We start from the raw sequence: 20,495 nt of genomic DNA on the forward strand, positions 1-20,495 counted from the left end.
TTAGGCTTAAGGTTGATGCATTCTTTTGGTTCATGCACATTGAAGGGGAGGGTACACACAGGGGTCTGAACTCTGAGAGAAATGATGCCATGGGGCTACCAGCTGACCAGACATCATAGGCATTGGAAAGAACTTGCCACTCGTACCTCATGTTTCTTTCCAGGTGGTGGTGACATCTAGTGAAATACTCCACTACTTGGGCCTGTGGGGTAGCTTATTTGGCTCCTAAGTTTGTGAAATATAATAGCGTATATGCTTCTTGAAAGTGAGATTTTTTTCTGCAGGAGTCCAACATTTCCAGTAGGAAAGTCAGTATTATTTGCAGATTCATTAGTAGCTACTGGCTAATAAACCTGAAACCACATCTTCTAATTTGGTCTCTGTGAGTAACCAAAATGATATTTGGCTTCCGTCTGCTACTGCTTTATTTCCTCAATTCAGGGAAGAGAGATGTTATTTATAGAGCTCCCTGGGGATTATAACAACCTGAGGAAATTACAAATGATGACGTATGTGTGGAGACTCTAAAAAAACAAATGAAGAGTAAGTGATGAAAATACTGAGAAAGGTATCCAATAACCTAGGAAGGATAAATAATGGACAGAGTTATAGAACTTCTCATATTTTGGAGAAGGAAATGGCAACCCACTCTGACACTCATGCCTGGGAAATCCCATGGACAGAAGAGCCTGGCGGGCTACAGTCAATGGGGTTGCAAAGGAGGTCAACATGACTTAGCGACTGAACAACAACAAGACTCATATTTGGTTATCAAATGGAGATTGATCATTTGTCTATACTTCTTGTAACTGAAGTTGTGGTTATTTGGTTTCAGTAGTGTACTGATACTGATTTTCCTTTTCATCCTTATATAACCCTTATCTTGTTGAGGACAGCAATGTATCCAGGTAAAAATATGTTTGCTAACATTTCTTGCAGATAAATGGGTCATATAGCACCCAATGACTTGTGACAGGTGGGTAGAAACTTTTAGGTGAGAGTATGGGAAAGTTGTTTAAAAGTTGGCAGTTAGGGGTAGAGACTGGGAAAGCAGATTCAGATAAGAGATGCTATGTGCCCTTGTTTTCCTATCTGGAATTTAGATACAAAACCTAAAGCGGTCATATTTTGACCTTGAAGTAAAGCTGAAGGTGAAAACCATGCACTAAGAATGGAAAGCAAAAAGATAGGAGGCTGGAACCTTGATGATATGGTGGAGCCCCTATACCAGCCCTCCATCATGTACTCCACAACTTCAACTGACATAAAGGAAAGAAAATACCCTAGTTTGTTTGTGCTCCTGTTTTTAGGTTGGTTTGTTTCTATTACTTTGCAGTGGAACACAGTCCCTGAGTGACCATTTTATTAGAGCAGATAGATAAAAAAATATGTAGTTGATGCTTTTTCTAAGAAAAATGATGCCATTTAGGTGACTTATTTATTTAAAACTATGTAAGAAAATTTTCTTAAATGGGTATATGTTAGCAATTTCTCATATAAGATAGACTCTCTCATCAGAGCGTTAGCACTTTTTCTTGCCATGCCTAATACTCTTCTTATGAATATTCACATGGCACACATCCTTTCTTCACTTGGGCTTCCATTCAAACATCCACAGCTCAGAAAGGACTATCCTAATCAATCTATATACAGCAATAGCCTCATTACTCTCTACAGCTTTATTCTATTAACTGGCTACTCTTGACATTTTTTTACTTTATGATTGTTCATTATTGTCCCCTCAGTGCTTAGAAGAGTGTCTTACACTTAGTAGATCCTCAGTGACTATTTGTTAAATAATTGACTTGGGAAAAGGAAAAGGCAAAACTAATGCATGGTTGATTCTGAGAGTTTCCTGAGAAAACTACCAAGAAAACAATGTAGAAAAATTAGGACTTATAGCCTATTTCAGTTTGAGAACTCCAATATACTGTTAAACTTTAGGATAGCTCAGTGCCTACTAAAATAATATTTCTGTTAAAATTGTTCAGTGTATCTGGTAGTGTTTAAATAAGATGGCAATTTTCCAAACTGTTCTGATTTCTTCACTTCAGTTTTATCTGAAAGAAATAGAACAGTGAGATATATACCTCAAAAGACACATGAAGATATTTGTAAATCACCTTTATGGAGACTTGGCCACGTAGTCCCTAATTTTTCTTGGGCAGATGTAGTCTATGTCTCCTTAGTAATAAAATGAACACAAAGCAATGGTTTATGTTCATGAAAAGTATACCTGCCACTGGATTTTGTTATATGCATACACAATAAAATTCAGCTGTAAGTTAGTGTGTAATATACATATATGATATGTATATATATATAGAGAATGTATATGTGAACAAGAAAAACAAGAAAATTGTACACATATACACAATTTTAGTGTTTTTTAATGTTAGGAACATATTGATTTACCTACCAATTTCTATGTATTAAAGTATTTACATAGTTCACCTCCAAATTTAATAAAATGTGCCTGTGTTTCTAGATAATCAAGGAAAAATGTTGAGGAAAAGAAATATGGAGAATTCAGAAAGTTTAAGAGATCAGTTTTGAGGGGATCCTGGTTTTCCCCTTCAAGTAGAAAGTTCTGGAAATAGGGATCTCTGAAAAACAGAGCTCTGAAATGCCACAATATGTTGTAGAACCATGCACTTTGTTTCTTTACCCTCTGGTGGCATTAGCGGCAGAGATGCCAGGGTCCAATAGAGTGTTGCTCAGTGGTGGGCAGTGCAGTGCACAGTGGTTTCTGCATATCAGCTGCCCAGGGCCTGCTTTTCCTAGCACTTGCCAAGCAGCAAGGTGGAATGTCAAGTTCATGCCATGGGAATAGGGGCAAAAGTGATGGAGGCCACTTCAGGGCCAGGCTCATAAACATCTCCTGGGGGTCTTCTCCTCTCTCTGCCCCAGTTGTCTGGCTGGATGCTGATGTGCAGGGTGATCTGGGAAGCATGAACCGAAGGAAGAGAAGCCTCTGTAAGGCTCTGTCCCACAGTGACTGTCTAGAACATCTCTCCCCGCAGGTCTGTTGGGCTAAGTCACAGAGATTTGGGGTTTTACTCTGTTATAGCCCTGGGCACTATCTCAACTGCACATATGCTACAGCTTTAACAGAGGTTATGAAGTTGCCATTGTTAGAGAAAGCCCAGAGAGCAATAGTTCTGACACTTCAGAAACTTCTGGGTAGAGTTCATTATGAATACAAATCCCCAGACCTCACTCCCGGAATTTTGATTCATTAGATTTGGGCTAGGGCCCAGAATTAGGCATTTTAATTACCACTCCAAGGTGATTTTGATGCACATTTGCAGAAATGGCAGCTGGGCATCTGGGTTTGGACATGGACAGCAGGTTATATCCTGAGCCAAATTGTGAGCTATATGAATTAGAAATCAGTGAGTAAGTGGAAAAATTGTCGAAGAAATATTTCTTACTACAGCAATGAGTACTAATTCTTGAGTACTTATGACTGCCATCTTTCAAGTAGGAGGAAGGCTTAATGACAGGGTTGCAAAAACGCAGTGAAGCCAAAAAGAAAGCACTTGACATGTAGGGAAGCAGGAGAGGATAGTTTCAGTATAAACATTTTTAAACAGAAGCCCCTTTAAACGGGCACAACACAATTGAAATAGATCATTTATGGGGAGCAATGGTTTTGAGGCCAATGCCACTATCAACACGAATTCGCCTCTCGCAGAAGAACAATATGTTGGAAAATCAAGAGTTTAAAATGAATTTTTTTTCCCCCCTCTTTCCAATACACTATCAAAAAAAATGTTATAGGCCCAAAGCCAGAGCCTATTCTTGGGTTGGATCTTTTCCAATACTCTAAATTTAACCAGCTGGGATTTTGTAAGTATCAGTCTATTCTACCTTTTGAAATGCAGAATTTGCCTTTTAGCAGGAAATCTGCATTTCACCTTAAGAAAAGACCATCTGTTTAACTCAAAGAAGTGTAGCCTTTTGGTATTGTACAATTACCACAAATAAAAGGATTGTAGGAAGAGGTGAAAGGATGAAAATATACTAATCAACACATCTAATAATCAGGACCATGAAAAATGTACTTTATTCCTGATTACCAACAGGCCAAATCATGAATACTATTAGGTATGTTCACCACCAAGTTTTTACTGATAAACTCTTGATGAAAGTGAAAGAGGAGAGTGAAAAAGTTGACTTAAAGCTCAACATTCAGAAAACTAAGATCATGGCATCTGGTCTCATCACTTCATGGGAAATAGACAGAGAAACGGTGTCAGATTTTAGTTTTTTGGGCTCCAAAATCACTGCAGATGGTGACTGCAGCCATGAAATTAAAAGACGCTTACTCCTTGGAAGGAAAGTTATGACCAATGTAGATAACATATTCAAAAGCAGAGACATTACTTTGCCAACTAAGGTCTGTCTAGTCAAGGCTATGGTTTTTCCAGTATGGATGTGAGAGTTGGACTGTGAAGAAAGCTGAGCACCGAAGAATTGATGCTTTTGAATTGTGGTGTTGGAGAAGACTCTTGAGAGTTCCTTGGACTGCAAGGAGATCCAACCAGTCCATTCTGAAGGAGATCAGCCCTGGGATTTCTTTGGAAGGAATGATGCTAAAGCTGAAACTCCAGTACTTTGGCCACTGCATGCAAAGAGTTGACTCATTGGAAAAGACTCTGATGCTGGGAAGGATTGGGGGCAGGAGGAGAAGGGGACGACTGAGGATGAGATGGCTGGATGGCATCACGGACTCGATGGACGTGAGTCTGAGTGAACTCTGGGAGTTGGTGATGGACAGGGAGGCCTGGCATGCTGCAATTCATGGGGTCACAAAGAGTTGGACACGACTGAACGACTGAACTGAACTGAACTGATGTATCTAGTGACAAGAGAATTTGAAAGAAGTGTACTTTTAGAATAAATGGTTGATGAAATTACATTTTAAGATAAATCATCACTCAATTACTGCAGATTGAATTGGTCATTAGCAACTTCAGGCAATAGTATACAATTGCATAAGATTTCGCTTCAGCCATACTTCTTTGCGGAACTCAGGTACTCCAGTTAAAAGCATCTTTGTACTTGTGAAATCCAACCCCAATATGGACAAAGCAGAGTACTAGAGATGTTCTTAGAAACAGCAAATTAAGGAGTCCATCAATGCTCTGAAAGCTGATGCTCTTACAGATGTCAGGTCTGAAGACCTAAGCATAGTTGATATTGTAAAATAATACAGGACCGCAGCCAGGTGTCATGGTCTGTGGGAAAATGCCTGATACCTTGACTGTGTTTAAAGCCAAGTCATGGAGAGGATGATGCTTCCTACATTTGCAGCTCTTCTATTTCACCTTTCTTTTCAAACATGGAGGATATTCAGTTCATGAACTATTTGAACAGACTTGTTTTTCTTGAAATCTTTCTTGTAATTGATGCATTTTGAAGCTGGTTATGAAATTTCAGAGAAAGGTTAAGTTTATATCCCATGCATTTGCAAATTAAGAGTTTTTGGGTGTTTAGTACTTTAGAAAAAATGGTCCTAGTGTTTTCAAGGTTTTATCATTCATTTGACACAACAGCCTCATGCAGCAGATGGTGGAAATATATTGGTGGCAGTGTATTGATTCTTATTTCATAGATGACAAAACTGAAATGAGAAGAGATTAAGTAATCCCACTAAACTAGTGGGGCAGTGAGGCAGTCTGGTGGTGGTTCCCAAATACTGGTCAGTCAACTGAGCAAAACTGATGTTTGAAAGAGCTCCTTGATTCAGTGTCATAGAAAGAAACAAAGAAATGAAATCACTTGAATTAATGAAATGTTTGCTGAGAAGCTACTCTGGCATTTCCAGTGAAACAATGATTGGAAAGTATAATCCTTGCCATCAAGAAGCTCACAGCTTTCTAAGGAGAATAAAGCAAACACTTTTTCAAAACAGGCACTTGATCTCAAGGCTGTCTCATCAGTGGAAAATGGTGAATGTGGGATAGAAACCCAGCAGTGACAGGCCAGTGAATGATGGGGAGCAGGGATTGGCTCAGCACCTCACGTAGGGCTTCCCTTGTGGCTCAGATGGTAAAGAATCCGCCTGCAGTACAGGACAGAGAAGGCAATGGCACCCCACTCCAGTACTCTTGCCTGGGAAATCCCATGGACGGAGGAGCCTGGTAGGCCACAGTACACGAGGTCGCCAAGAGTCAGACACGACTGAGCGACTTCACTCTCACTTTTCACTTTCATGCATTGGAGAAGGAAATGGCAATCCACTCCAGTGTTCTTGCCTGGAGAATCCCAGGGACAGAGCAGCCTGGTGGGCTGCCGTCTATGGGGTCGCACAGAGTCAGACACGACTGACGTGACTTAGCAGCAGCAGCAGCAGCAGTGCAGGAGACCTGGGTTCGATCCCTGGGTTGGGAAGATTCCCTGAAGAAGGGAAAGGCTAACCACTCCAGGATTCTGGCCTGGAGGATTCCAAGGACTGTGTAGTCCATGGGGTTGCAAAGAGTTGGACATGACTGAATGCCTTTCACTTTCACTTCTTTCTCCTGTACTTTAACTTCTGTGACTCTTGGTGACTTGTTGGTGGGGGTAGGGAGCTGTCAAAGACTTCCTCCTTAACCAAACTTTAGTAAGGCTCTTAGGAGCCCTTTTCACAAGTAGGCCTTGATCTTTGGACTTAGGTGTCCATCTTCGCATTGCCCAGTTTTGTCAAGAATCTTGCTCAACCAGTTGGCAGAATCCTGACCCTGGATGTGTGATTACCATCCATGTATGATCCAGTTCCTCATTTCCTAACATCTCCCAGGTGACATTTGATCACCTTGGTCAGCCTTCAACAAGACTCCTGTCAAGCCTGTTTAGTCACAAACCCCCCTTTACTCTTGACATAACTGTTAGTAACTTTCCATTCACTGACCACCACCACCGTCACCCCAAGCTCTTCCTTGTCTGGAAACCCCCGCTTGTCGATATTGCATCTAGAGTTGAGGCCAGTTCTGCACTGAGGTCTCTTTCCTCCTATTTATACCAATAGTCCTGGAATATACTACTGTACTTACTGTCAGGCTTGGTTTTGTGTGTGTGTGTGTGCTGCTGTTTACAAAGTATTAGCAGAATATTTTTCTAATGCAGGTAAGTATAAATTTAGATTAATATAAAAAAGTAAAACACATCAAAGGCCATCAAGTTAGTCATCACCATAAAGGGATGAAATGCTTAGTTGTTTATGAAAATTCTAGATAAACCAGACCAATTTGAAAGCACCATAAAGACTATGCTGTATTTGAAGATAGGTAAGAAGCAAAGACCTTAAAAACCTGAGTTGTTCTAGATGGAAACTTTAATGGCAAATGAGAGCAGCAGTGTGTTTGTCACTTTTCTGGAAGATTTTTTCTACTTGAAGTATGTCCTTGAAAGGAAAAACAAGAAGGAAACACCCAAGATACTAAATTAGAAACTAAAAAAAAGGTACCTGGTGCTATAAAAAAACATAGTTGTGTAACATTTCAAGGATGAATTTTAAGTACATTCGAGTCTAGAAGCAGGCAATACTTGCCTAGTTCTGATGAACTTTAATTTCTAATTTGACTTTAAGCACCTCTGAGAGGAAAGGGTAAGCAAAGCTGATTTGACATTTAGACTCAAAAGAGACATTTAGACTCAAAGATGCACTGAGAGATTTCCCTCCTAAATGGAGGTGACTGTCACAAATATGAGGTCAAGAAGACTGACTCTAAAGAGTATAGGCATGCTCAGTCACATCTGACTCTGTGATCCACCAAGCTCTTCTGTCCATGGAATTTCCCAGGCAAGAATACTGGAGTGGATTGCTATTTCCACCTCCAGGGTATCTTCCTGACCCAGGAATTGAACCAGTGTCCCCTGTGTCTCCTGCATTGTCAGACATATTCTTTACCACTGAATCACCTGGGAAGCTTAGCTCTAAAGAGAATGAAGGGTGAAGTCATTCCTAATCCTCAGCTGGGAAACACTTCAGCAACATGCAGAAGTAGAGTTTCACCATTTGGTTTGCTGCTAAAATGCTTCTGGCACTGTGGTTGGCAAAATTTATCTGTCTTAAGTTGTTCTAATAGCTCTGTGCTCACTCTGCATGGGAAAGCTGTTTTCTATGCTGAAACAAATCAGAATAATTGAGAACTACTTTATTTCATGTCTCTGAGAATAAATTGTAATAACTTATTACACCTAGGACTGAATAAATAATTGAAGGTGTTTTAGTAAGAGATAAAACCTGAGATAAGCAATTTACAGCATCCCCTGTTCATCTGGGAATAAGATTATGCTAAATAAGATGATTGTAGTCTCATTGTGCACTGATAAAGATGTGGTGGGTGCATTTAGCCTGAAAGATAACAGCCATAGCAAAGCAGAGTGGACCTTTCCACTGATGTCCCTTTGAACTTTAGAAAACTGGAGTAAGATTATTCAATTTGGCTGTATAGCTGTTCTTTAGCCTACTAGGAGCTGGTGGTACTAGACAAGTATATTGTGGAGATAGAATGAGAGAAAAAAGTGGTTGAAAAGGATAAGAATAATCTCACCCCAGAATGTTTACAAGTTGAGAATTTGATATACTTTGCTTGTTTGCTTTCTGTGCAGCACATCCTTAGTCAACAACCTCTTTGTCATCTCTATAATAATTCTATTCAGTTCATGAGATCTAGGTAATCCCCCCAACCCCTGTCCCCATGTCCTCCCTCCAGTAACTTAGATGGAAGGTGACCAGAGTCTGAGCTCAGAATACTCTCCTTTTTGGTTTCAGAATTGGACACAAGACTCAAGCTCAATCAGACAGAATTCTCTTTAGAAGTTGTGCCCCAACTATTAGAAAGGCATTTCCTTTCATACTGCGGTTGCTAGGCTGATAGGTTATAAAACTCATCAAGACTGTCTTTGCCACAAAGATTGGTGGGGTGCCTAAGAATGAAGGGAATAGAGAGAGAGGTATCAAAGTTCAGAATGACAAAGAGATAAATTCCTTAAGAGAGTTCTTAACCTCCAGGTCTAGCCATGCATGAAATTATACCTGTCCTTAGATTTTTTCCAGTTTTTTTAACAAATAGTTTTCCTTTGGATCTTGTTAACATGGGGTTAGGTTTTGTCATGTGCACGAAGTTGGCTTGCTAATTGAACACCATATGGATTAATAGGAATAATATTATTGAACTAATCGTTTAGACCCTGCCTCTTAGAAGCCATAAATTTCTTTCCTGAGCTATTCCTGTGTGGTGGTAAGATGCTGTTATACTTTGCCTAGTTTTCTCAGAGAGGATAATCTAATCTAACCTGAACTAATGAATATTTTTTTTAGTGGGCTGAGCACTTTATTTTTTTTAGTTGGAGTATAGTTGATTTATAATGTTGTGTTAATTTCATACAGCAATATGATTCAGCTATACATATACATACATATACACGCATGTTCTTTTGTAATATTCTTTTCCATTTTGGTTTATTTTAGGATATGTAATTCCACCTGATATACAGTAGGATCTTGCTGTTTACCCATTCTATATGTAATAGTTTGCATCTGATAAGCCCAACCACCTAATCCATCCCTACCTAACCCCTCCTCTATCTTGGCAACCAGGTCTGCTCTCTATTTGAGAGTCTGTTTCTGTTTTGTAGATAGGTTCATTTGTGTCATATTCTAGATTCTCTCTGTAAGTGATATGTGGTATTTGTCTTTCTCTTTCAGACTTAATTTAGTATGATAATCTCAGTTCCATCCATGTTGCTGCAAATGGTCTTATTTTTGAAGCAGTGAAATTTTAAAAGTAACAGATACATATATGCAGATATACTCTACATCAGGAATAAAAGTTATAAAAGACTTTAACACTGTTCTCAATCATTTGTCCCCCTCTCCCTGTAAAACAACTTTATTTCCCTGCTCCATCAGCATAGACTCAGCCAGGTGATTTGCTCTGACCCAGTGGAATGTGAATGGAAGCCATGAGCCCCATGTGTGAGAAGAACCTGTAAGAGCCCTGATTCTTCATGCTTGGCTTCTCCCCTCCTCTGTCAAGAAAAGTATGGGCCCCAGATAAGGACTGTTCCTGCAGCACAAGCTAAAATGAAGAGACTCTGAGAGTTAGAGTCTTGCCAACTCACATCTAACATGTAAATGTCAACAAATAATAGCTTGTTGCAAGCTCCTAAAATTGGGGGTTTGTTTGTTACAACAGCAAAGTCTAACAAACACTGACTGGTGTGTTAGGCATTGAAAAACCCCAAATGAAAAAAAGATTAAAATTAATTATTCATAGGACCAATGGATGTCCTCTCTAAATTACAAATTCCTCCAGTATTCTTGCCTGGAGAATCCCAGGGATGGAGGAACCTGGCAGGTTGCCTTCTATGGGGTTGCACAGAGTCAGACACAACTGAAGCGACTTAGCAGCAGCAGGCGCTGTAATAGTCAATTTATAAAAATAAACTTATCTCAGATAAATGAACACATTGCAAAGTCCTCCCCAGTCCTGAATGTATTATTATAACTCCATTTTTTCCCTTGGTTGTCTTTTCTGGGCTCTAGTTATTCCTGTGTGTCTCACAGATAGAGTACTCCATGGAACTGAACTTTTGATCTACCAAGCTGTTGATCTGGTAGATGTCTTTGATGCATAAGCTGACAGCTCCTCAGCAGCTCTGCCAACAAATGTCACAAGAGAAGGCACTTGTCATATAGCGCCTCCTTTGTAATAGCCTTTTGTGATCATGGCTGATGGCCAGTGGAGTTCTTTGAACATCTGTCCCCCATTGTCACACTTCACACCTTCACTGCTGTGTACCCCTGATACCAATCACTATCTGTAGGGATAGTATCATGCCCTCTTGCTTCCAAGAGGCTTTCTGTTGCTTTGTGGGTCACCCTGTGTCCAGAGATATGCAGAAAATCACTCTCCTTCTCACTCTTTGATTTGTTCATCTTGTTTAATTTTCTAAGATCAACTGTCATCATGCTTACTTTTATCCCTCTGATATTATGTTCCCAAAACCCTAAGGTATTTTGAGTTGTTTTATAATACTTTCCCTTTCATATTTTTGGCATATATATATATATATTTATATAATATAAAATAAAAACACAATATTCCTTTTAGTTGCTAGGTTTCTACAAATTTCAGTATTTCATAATTGGGAGGAAACCAGAAAGTGGGGTTGGCATGTAGGAGGAAAAAGGGGAGAAGAAAACTTAATATGTGTCTATTACTGGGGCTAAGAATTATAGTGACTGAAAAGCAGACATTATTTTCTCCATTTTATACATGTGGGACTAAAACTCAGAAGGTTAAGTAACATGACCCAAGTGCCCTAAATAATGGTGCTGGGATTCAAACTCGTTTCCATCTTACAACAAAATTCTTCTCTTTCTTCCATGATGTTGTTTCTTAGCATCAGGTGAAAAAGTTCTCAGGGCATGAAGGAAAATTAATAATTTTGGGAAAGTTATTTAAGCTTTCTAATTAATGATGGAGTTGAGAAAATTTTACCTTATGGTATCATAACAATCTATGAATCTCAAATGGTTGATCAAAAGCCTTTATAAGCCAGGTCTGTTCCTAGAACTTGGCTACATACCTTCTCTTGAGATCCAACTAATCCATTCCCAAATATATTATCAGCTCACAGCTTGTATGTCCATTTGCCTCTGAAAATTTCACTCAACTATATGTGGCAGAGACTGGCTAGATCACGGCTGTTTCTTCTTCTCAGGCACATACCTGAACTATTCTCAAGTTCTTTGCATTCAGGGACTAATTCTTGCCAAAAGAATGTGACTGGAGGTGATGTATTACTTCTGGGCTTAGATGCGTAAGGGCAGGTGTGCTTTCTCTACTTTCTCTCTTCCCCATCTAGTGTAGGACATTGTAAGATGGCCCTGAAGTCACATATTGAAGATGGCAGGCCCAGGTGACTGCATGGAACAGGTCACTACACCAGGACCAACTGAACAAGAAATAAACTTCTATGGTGTTAAACATCTGAGATTTAGGAGATTTAGCTATAATAATTGCAACATTACTTACCCTGACTAATGTTTTGTCTCTCAGCTGCTTCAAATTCAACACACTTAAAACCCCATTTATAATCTTCCCTTTCTCTCCAATGCCTGTTACCTTCGTGACCAGTTCTGTGTTGGGAAAAACCCAGTTTTCCCAGCTGTGTTTCTCTTTGTTGTTGTTTAGTCACTGGCTCTTTGTGACCCCATGTACTGCAGCATGCCACGCTTCTGTATCCTCCACTGTCTCCTGGAATTTGTTCAAGTTCATGTACGTTGAATCAGTGAAGCTATCTAACTCTCTCATCCTCTGCCACCCTCTTCTCCTTTCGCCTTCAACCTTTCCCAACATCAGGTTCTTTTCCCATGAGTCAGCTCTTTACTCACACACTACTACCACACTTCTGACACCAGATGTATGGGGAATTTTCCCCCACCAAATGATTCTCTGTGACACCAGCTGAGTGTCCTACAATTTAACTCAATTTTGAAACTGTTTACCTGGAGATAGCATTAGATTCCATAAGTTAAGGGCTCAGCCCTGCCAGACTGCTCCCATCCCATTTCAGATGCCAATCTCAAGTCCAGGTTATCACCTGTGCTTCTGACTAATTGACTACAAACCTTAGGTTCAATTACTTTGCCGCAGTGGCTCACAGAACTCAGGAAGCACTTATTTATGTTAACCAGTTTATTATAAGACATGCTAAAGGATACAGATGGACCGATACACAGGGAGGATCTCTGGGAGGGTCCCAAGTGCAGAAGCTTCAGTTCCCTTAGAGCTGGGCTGCCTCACTCTCCCACACTTCCGTTATGTGGGTGTGTCCACTGATCTGGAAGTCCACGCTACTGGGACCTTATGGAGGCTTCTTCACATGGGCATAATCAATTTGTAACTTTTTTTCTATCCCCTTTCACCTCTCTAGAGAAGTGTGTGGGTTTGTTGGGGATGCTGAAAATTTCAAGATTATAAGTATAGATTGGTTTTTTAGTAACCAGCCCTCATTCGCTAGCCCACCCAGAGTCATCCCCATAGAATAAAGGATGCTTCCTAGTTCTCTTATCACTTAGGAATTCATAAGGGTTTTACAAGCTCTGTGCGAGGAATTGAGGGCTGGGACTAATACACATTTTTTTTTTTAATCATATCACAAATTCTAATGTCCTTTAAGCCAGAAATCTCAGCCTCATGCTTGACTGCTCCATTTTCTGTAATTTACAATTACGGCTGCTTAACAACTACTATTAATTTGATATGTTTAAAATCTCTCCATTCTTCCCCGTTCTTGCCATCACTTCTGTCAATGCTTTAAGTCTAGCCCTTGCCATCTCTTGCCAGGTTGCCACAGAAGCATTACAATAATCTCTTCAATTTATCTCACTTCAAGCCATTCTTCCCTTTGGCTATAGTAAGCTTTTAAAGCAAAAATTTATATTTTATTTCTCTTAAAATCTTTTAATGACTCCTTAACATCTGGATAGAATGTATGGATTCCATTTGCTCTGTACTGCCATGGTCTACTTCTGTGCTAATTGGTTGGAATTATTTCTTTGAGTACTAGTTGATGTGATTATGGCCCAAGGTCATTAGATGAGAGGTACGAGACTGAACCAACAGTAGCCTTCTGGTTAGCACCCAGCAGCTAGTGAAGCAGCTTAGTACTATAACTCTGCCCAACAGGGTTTCTCTACATTGGCTTGTGACTTATCAATGCAATCATATTCTCAATCCAGAGGGTGTAAATGTCAGGCATGAGAAGCATAAATAGGAAAAGCATCACAGAAAACAGACTCAGAGTGAAGTGCATCGATCAAAGGCATCTGTGAGCAAAAGCTATGAAGTCAAAGAAGCTGCAGTACACAAGGTTCATTGGATGCAGAGGACAGGAAAGAACTGGTGGGGAGAAGATGTAGGTTTAGGCACAGTAGAATCCAAAGGCAAGAGGAGTAAAATCTAAAGCAAAGTGAATCCCCAGAGGAACAGTAACAGGCACGCATTTTGGAGGAGATGAGTTTTGCTGAAGTAGCCAGAATATCAATAAGCCTAGAGCTGTTGTTTTAAGCTGATCAACATTCCACTTTGCCAGTGAGACCTGACAGTTTGGATTATGAGATGTTTTCTGTGTTTCTTCACTCCTCCACCTAATCTAGTGAAGTGCTGTCACTTGATTTAAACTGAGTATTGCAGCTGGCTTGCAAATAACCAGGGACGTCATGGTCTACAAGGCATTAGGACTTGCCCTCTGCTTGCTTCTCCAGCTTTCTATCTGGATGCTTCCCCTCTCATCAGATGCTTTAAGCATGCTGGCTGTGCAGCTTTCCTCAGTGCACTGTGCTTAGGGTCTCTTGCATTCTCAAGTGTGGCTCCTGGTTTCATGGGAGGCCCCTTTGTCATCGACTGATTTCTACTCATTCTTTAAAACATAGCAGCTGCAAACATCTTGTGGGTGCCTTGCCTGGCACCTCACTCTCTCCAGCATGTTTTGGATTGTATGTCTCTCCTCTCTGTCCCCACAACACCTTGGACATAACGGTTTTCATTGCTAGTTTATCATACTCAGTGATGATCATCTCTTCCTTTGTCTACTTCCTCTGGAAGGCTTGCAACCCTCTTAAGGGCAGCAGTTTTGTCTCATTTACCATTGTGTGCCTTGGAGAAGGCAATGGCAACCCACTCCAGCATTCTTGCCTGGAAAATCCCATGGATGGAGGAGCCTGGTGGGCTGAGGTCCATGGGGTCGTGAAGAATCGGACACGACTGAGCGACTTCACTTTCACTTTTCACATTCATGCACTGGAGAAGGAAATGGCAACCCACTCCAGTGTTCTTGCCTGGAGAATCCCAGGGACGGGGGAGCCTGGTGGGCTGCCATCTATGGGGTCGCACAGAGTCGGACACGACTGAAGTGACTTAGTAGCCTAGCAACTAGACAGAACTTAGCACATAGTACAAGCTCAGTAATGACTATGGAAGATACTTAATAAGTGATGGACTGAATACCTCAGTTTTTCAACCCAATGCTTACCAGTTAGTAGTGAATATAAAATAAAGATGATTAAATGTACTAGTTTGCTAGAACAATCACAACCAAGTACCACAGACCAAATAGCTTAAACGAGAGAGATTTATTTTCTCACAGTTCTGGAACTGGAGATCAAGATGTCAGCAGGGTTGGTTTCTTGAGAGACCTCTCCTTGGCTTGTACATGGTTGTCTTTTCCCATCTTCAGGATGTCCTTACAGGGATTTCCCTCTGGGTGTGTGTATATTCTAATCTCGCCTCTTAAAAGGAGGGCAATCATATTGAATTAGGGCTACCTTAATAACCTCACTTAATTCTCTCTTTAAAGATCTTCTCTCCAAACACAGCTACATTCTGAGGTACTAGGAGTTAGGTCTTCAGCAAATGGGGACATGATGCAATGCATAACACTACTTACCAAATTTGGAAAGTTGTTTCCTTAGAAGCTCTGAGTTCTGCTTTAAATTCAAGTGCCGAATAGGTTAAAAGCAAACTAAAAACAGCTTAAAGCAAACCCAGGGATTACACAGAGAAGTTGCAGCTGACAAGGAAGGAAAAATAAAAAACATAAAAATTCATGGTAGCTACACTTTTTGTATAGATAATTTTGAAACCTATAGAAATACTGAATAACTATGTTATACACTAGGAACTAAGAAAGTCTTAAAGTCAATTATACTTCAAAAAGTCACTCACAGAAGAAAAAGAGATCAGATTCGTAGTTGCCAGAGGTGAGGAATATGGGGAGAGAAATGGGATGAAGGCAGTCAAAAGGTACAAACTTCCAGTTATAAGGTAAATAGTAGGGATGTGATGTAACGTAAATGTATGTAACATTGCTGTTTGTTATGTATGAATGTTATTAAGAGAGTAAATCCTGAGAGTTCTCATCACAAGGAAAATAGCTTCTATTGCTTTAATTCTGTATCTGTGTGAGATGATGGATGTTGACTCAACTTAATTGTGGTCATCATTTCATGATGTATATATGTCAAACCATCATACTGTACACCTTAAATTTATACAGTGCTGTATGCCAATATAATTGGAATAAAAATATGACAATACATTATAGAAACAAAATAGACAGTATTTTTATGAACTTTTAAAAAAGAAAAAAACCTCAAAATGAACATTGGCATGCAAGAAAAATGAATCTCAACAGAGACTTTATACCCTTTACAAACATTAACTCAAAATGGATCATAAACCTGAATTTGAAATGCAAAACTATAAAACTCCTAGGAGGAAACCACCTAGATGGCCTTGTGTGTGGCATTTTTAGATAAGACACCAAAGACATGATAATGAAAGAAATAACTAGTAAGCTAGGTCTTCCCAGTAGCTCAAAGTGTTAAGAGTTCTTCTGCAATGCAGGAGACCACGGTTCGATTCCTGGGTCAGGAAGATCCTCTGGAGAAGGGAATGGCAATCCACTCCAGTATTCTTGCCTGGAAAATCCCATGGACAGAGGAGACTGGCGGGCTACAGTCCATGGAGTTGCAAAGAGCTGGACAAGACTGAGCAACTAACACTACTACTACTACACTAGACTTCATTAACATTAAGATGATCTGCTCTGTAAAAGACAATATCAGGAGAATTTCAAGACATGCCACAGACTAGGAGAAAAGATTTGCAGGACAGATATCTGATAAAGAACAGTTATCCATAATTTACAAAGAAGTCTTAAAACTCAATAATAAGAGAGAGAGATAAAAAAAGGCCAACCCAATTAAAAAATGACCCAAGGCTTTGACAGACACCAAAGAAGACCTACAGATGGCAAATAAACATATGAAAAGATGCTCCAATTCTATGTTGTCAGGGAAATACTAATTAAAACAATAGTGACATACCACCACATTTGTATTAGAATGCCCAAAGTTTGAACAGAGGTAACACCACATGATGGTAAGGATGTGAAGCAACAGGAATTCTCATTCCTTACTGGTGGGAACACAAAATAGTACAGCCACTTTGGAAGACAGGTTGGTTTCTTATAAAGCTAAACATACTCTTTCCATATGATCCAGCAATCATACTCCTTGGAGTTTCACTAAAGGAGTTGAAAATATATGTCCATACAAAAATCTGCATGCAGGTGTTTATAAATAGCTCTAGTCATAATTGCTAAAAGTTGGAAGCAGCAAAGGTATTATTCAGTAGGTGAATTGATAAACTGCGGTAATCCAGACAATGGAACACTATTCAGTGTTTAAAGCAATGAGTTATCAAGTCATGAAAGACATAGAAGAACCTTAAATGCATATTACTATGTGAAAGAAACCAATCTGTGAAGGCTATACACTGTATGCTTCGAACTATATGACATTCTGGAAAAGGTGTGGAGACAATATAAACATTTGCCAGGCATTGGAAGGAGAGGAGGGATGAGCAGACAGATCACAGAGGACTTTCAGGGCAGTGAAAATACTCTTCATGGTATTATAATGATGGATTTATGTTGTTATACATTTGTCCAAACCCACAGTATGTACAATACCAAGTGAATTCTAAGGAAAACTGTGGACTTTGGGTGATGATGCTCTATCAATGAAGCTTCATCCTTGGTAAAAACTGTATCATTCTAGTTAGAGATATTGGCAGTGGGGACAGTATACACGTATGGGTGGACTTCCCTGGTGGCTCAGTGGTAGGTAATCTGCCTACGAGTGCAGGAGGCATGAGTTCCATCTCTGGGTCAGGCAGATCCTCTGGAGAAGGAAATGGTGACCCACTCCAGTATTCTTGCCTGAAAAATCTCATGGAGAGAGGAGCCTTGCAGGGTACAGTCTATGGGGTTGCAAAGAGCCGGACATGACTTAGCGACTAAACAGCAACATGCATACATGGAGGAAGGAGGTATATGAGAAATCTCTGTACTTTCCTCAATTTCATTATAAACATAAAGCTGCTCTGAAAAAAGTAAGTCTTTGTAAAGAACAAACAAACAGAAAACCCCCAAGGCCCGGCCAGCGAAGTTCCTGGACAACCAGTATCAAGACCTCTTCCAGACTTCCTGAATGTATAGGGGCAGCAGGATTCTCTGCCCTGCTTTCCTCATCAATAGTTAATTTCTGCTCAGTGATGCAGAGATATGCACATAATTACCAGAGTAGTATGAGTGCTGTTCTGAGCAGCTCTATGAAGTTGCCAGATGAACAAGATAGCCTGTTTGGGGCATGGGGAAGAATTAAGAAGAGGTGGCAGCTTGTCTCAGATCCATTTTCAACCCCAGTCTCATAAGATTTCTTGAAGGAAGTTACTCCTACAAATAGCAATAACTTGTGCAGTGATGCTAAGCGGTAAAAAGAGGATCCTAGCTGTGAGCTCTAACATCTGCTTTGACATTGATTCACTGTGTGCGCCTCACTAAGCCATTCCAGCTTTCTATGGTTCAGGGTCTTTTCTGTAAAAATGATGGTCTCAGGGTCACTTGTCATCAGGTTGTTGTGATAAGAAAGCAATTAAAAGGACTCAGTATATAAATATATCTTAGAATAGCAATGGCTATTTCCTGTCTACGCACACACACACGCTCTACACTCATACATTATATGATGTATACATGCATACATGGGAAAGAAAAAGACAGGATTATTCTGAGATGAGATGAACAAATACATTATTTAGGGGTCAGGGCCTATGTTAACTGTACCTTGTGAATAAACTCAGCTTTTATTATATCTTTTAATAGCTACCCATGTAATAATTTTTCTAGTACTTATTTCTTTTAAGTCACTTATTTATTTATTTAGAGAGTGTTGACTCTGCTGGGCACTGGAGAGAAAAAGATAAAAGAGATATGCTTGTTATTTGTCTTCAAGGAGAAGAAACATGAGAACAGTTACAATCCTAAATTCTGAATGTGGGTAGAGAAATATGTAAGGTTGTGCTGGTACAGAGGAAGAAGAAAGCGTGAGTGCTTGGGGGATAAGGCAAGGGTATAAATTTCAGCTTCCTACCATGTTTTTTCACTTGGATTCTCCTTTTTCTTCTCTGTGCCTGGCACTGAGCTATTTGAGTTTTATTTTTCATCTCTTATGGGGTCCTTATGAAAAAAAAATATATTTTTCAGCCTTATTGGAGAGATTCAGAGAGGTTAACTAACTTGCCTAAAATCACACAGTTAATGAATTGCAGAGCTAGAAATCAAATCCTGCCTTGACTCTTTACGGCTGACTGCACACTATTTCTTCTCCAACAAGTTGTGTTTAAGATACAGAGTTCTAAAGGTAGAAAATGTTGTTTTTTCATGTCTCAGCTTTAGACAGCCCCTTAATAATATTCATGAGGATATATTTTTATGCTTATAAAAATATAGATGACCCAGAAAAAGGCATTACTTTAAAGTTCATTGTATGGAATGATCTCTATCAACATTACTCTGGTGCCAAGAAGTTGTGAGAACATGTAGCTTGCAAAAAACAAATTCAGTTATGAGAAAACAAAACAGATGTTATTATGTTGTTTCACTTTCTACCATGCCTTAGAAAAGCTTTTCCAAAGACTTTAAAATAAACATGTTAGGGATAAATCATAGTTTTTGAGCTGTAAAAACTCCATCGATTTCTATCTCATGCTGTATCTTAAGATCGAATTTGCGTGAAGGCCAAATTGAAACTTATGCTCTCTCTGACTGAGCTCCCTAATAGGAGACCATTTACCATTGCTCTGTCGCATGAGCCCTGCTCCCTGGCTGGGCGGCTGGCTGCTAAGTTTATGCCATTGTTCATAAGGGGAAATTGGGACAGTGTTGACACTGAGTATCTGAAAGAGTCACAAACAGCTAGAGTTTTAAAGAGCTCTCAGAGAGCATCTAGTTTAAAGCCCTTCATTGAAAGGCAAGGCTGTGAGACCTGGAGTGGTAAAATGAAGTGTCCAGTGTTGCACAATTAGCTTTTGATAAATCTCGGAAGAATTCACACCACCTGAGTCCCTCTTTAGCATCCCCGTGTTGAGTTGAATAGTGTCTCCCCCAAATTCATGTCCACCCAGTATTTCAGAATGTGACCTTAGTTGGAAACCATGTCTTTGTAGATGTGATTTATTACAATGAGGTCACACTGGATTAGAGTGGACCCTGATCTGATGATGATGGGCTCTTTATAAGAAGAGAAAACCAGATACAAAGACACATAGGGTAGAAGGCAATGGAAGCAGAGATTGAAGGGATAAATTACAAGCCAAGGACCACTGAGGATTACCAGTAACTACCAGAAGCTGATGCGAAGGACCAACTCCTTGGAAAAGATCCTGATGCTGGGAAAGATTGAGGGCAGGAGCAGAAGGGGGTGACAGAGGATGAGGTGGTTGGATAGAATCACCGACTCAAGGGACATGAGTCTGAGCAAACTCCAGGAGGTAGTTTAGGACAGGGAAGCCTGGGGTCCATGGGGTCGCAGAGAGTAGGGCATGACTTAGCAACTGAACAGCAACCAAACGCTAGAAGCAGCAAGG

This window comes from Capra hircus, chromosome 2, assembly GCF_001704415.2.
Source record: "Capra hircus breed San Clemente chromosome 2, ASM170441v1, whole genome shotgun sequence".
Classification (NCBI taxonomy): domain Eukaryota; kingdom Metazoa; phylum Chordata; class Mammalia; order Artiodactyla; family Bovidae; genus Capra; species Capra hircus.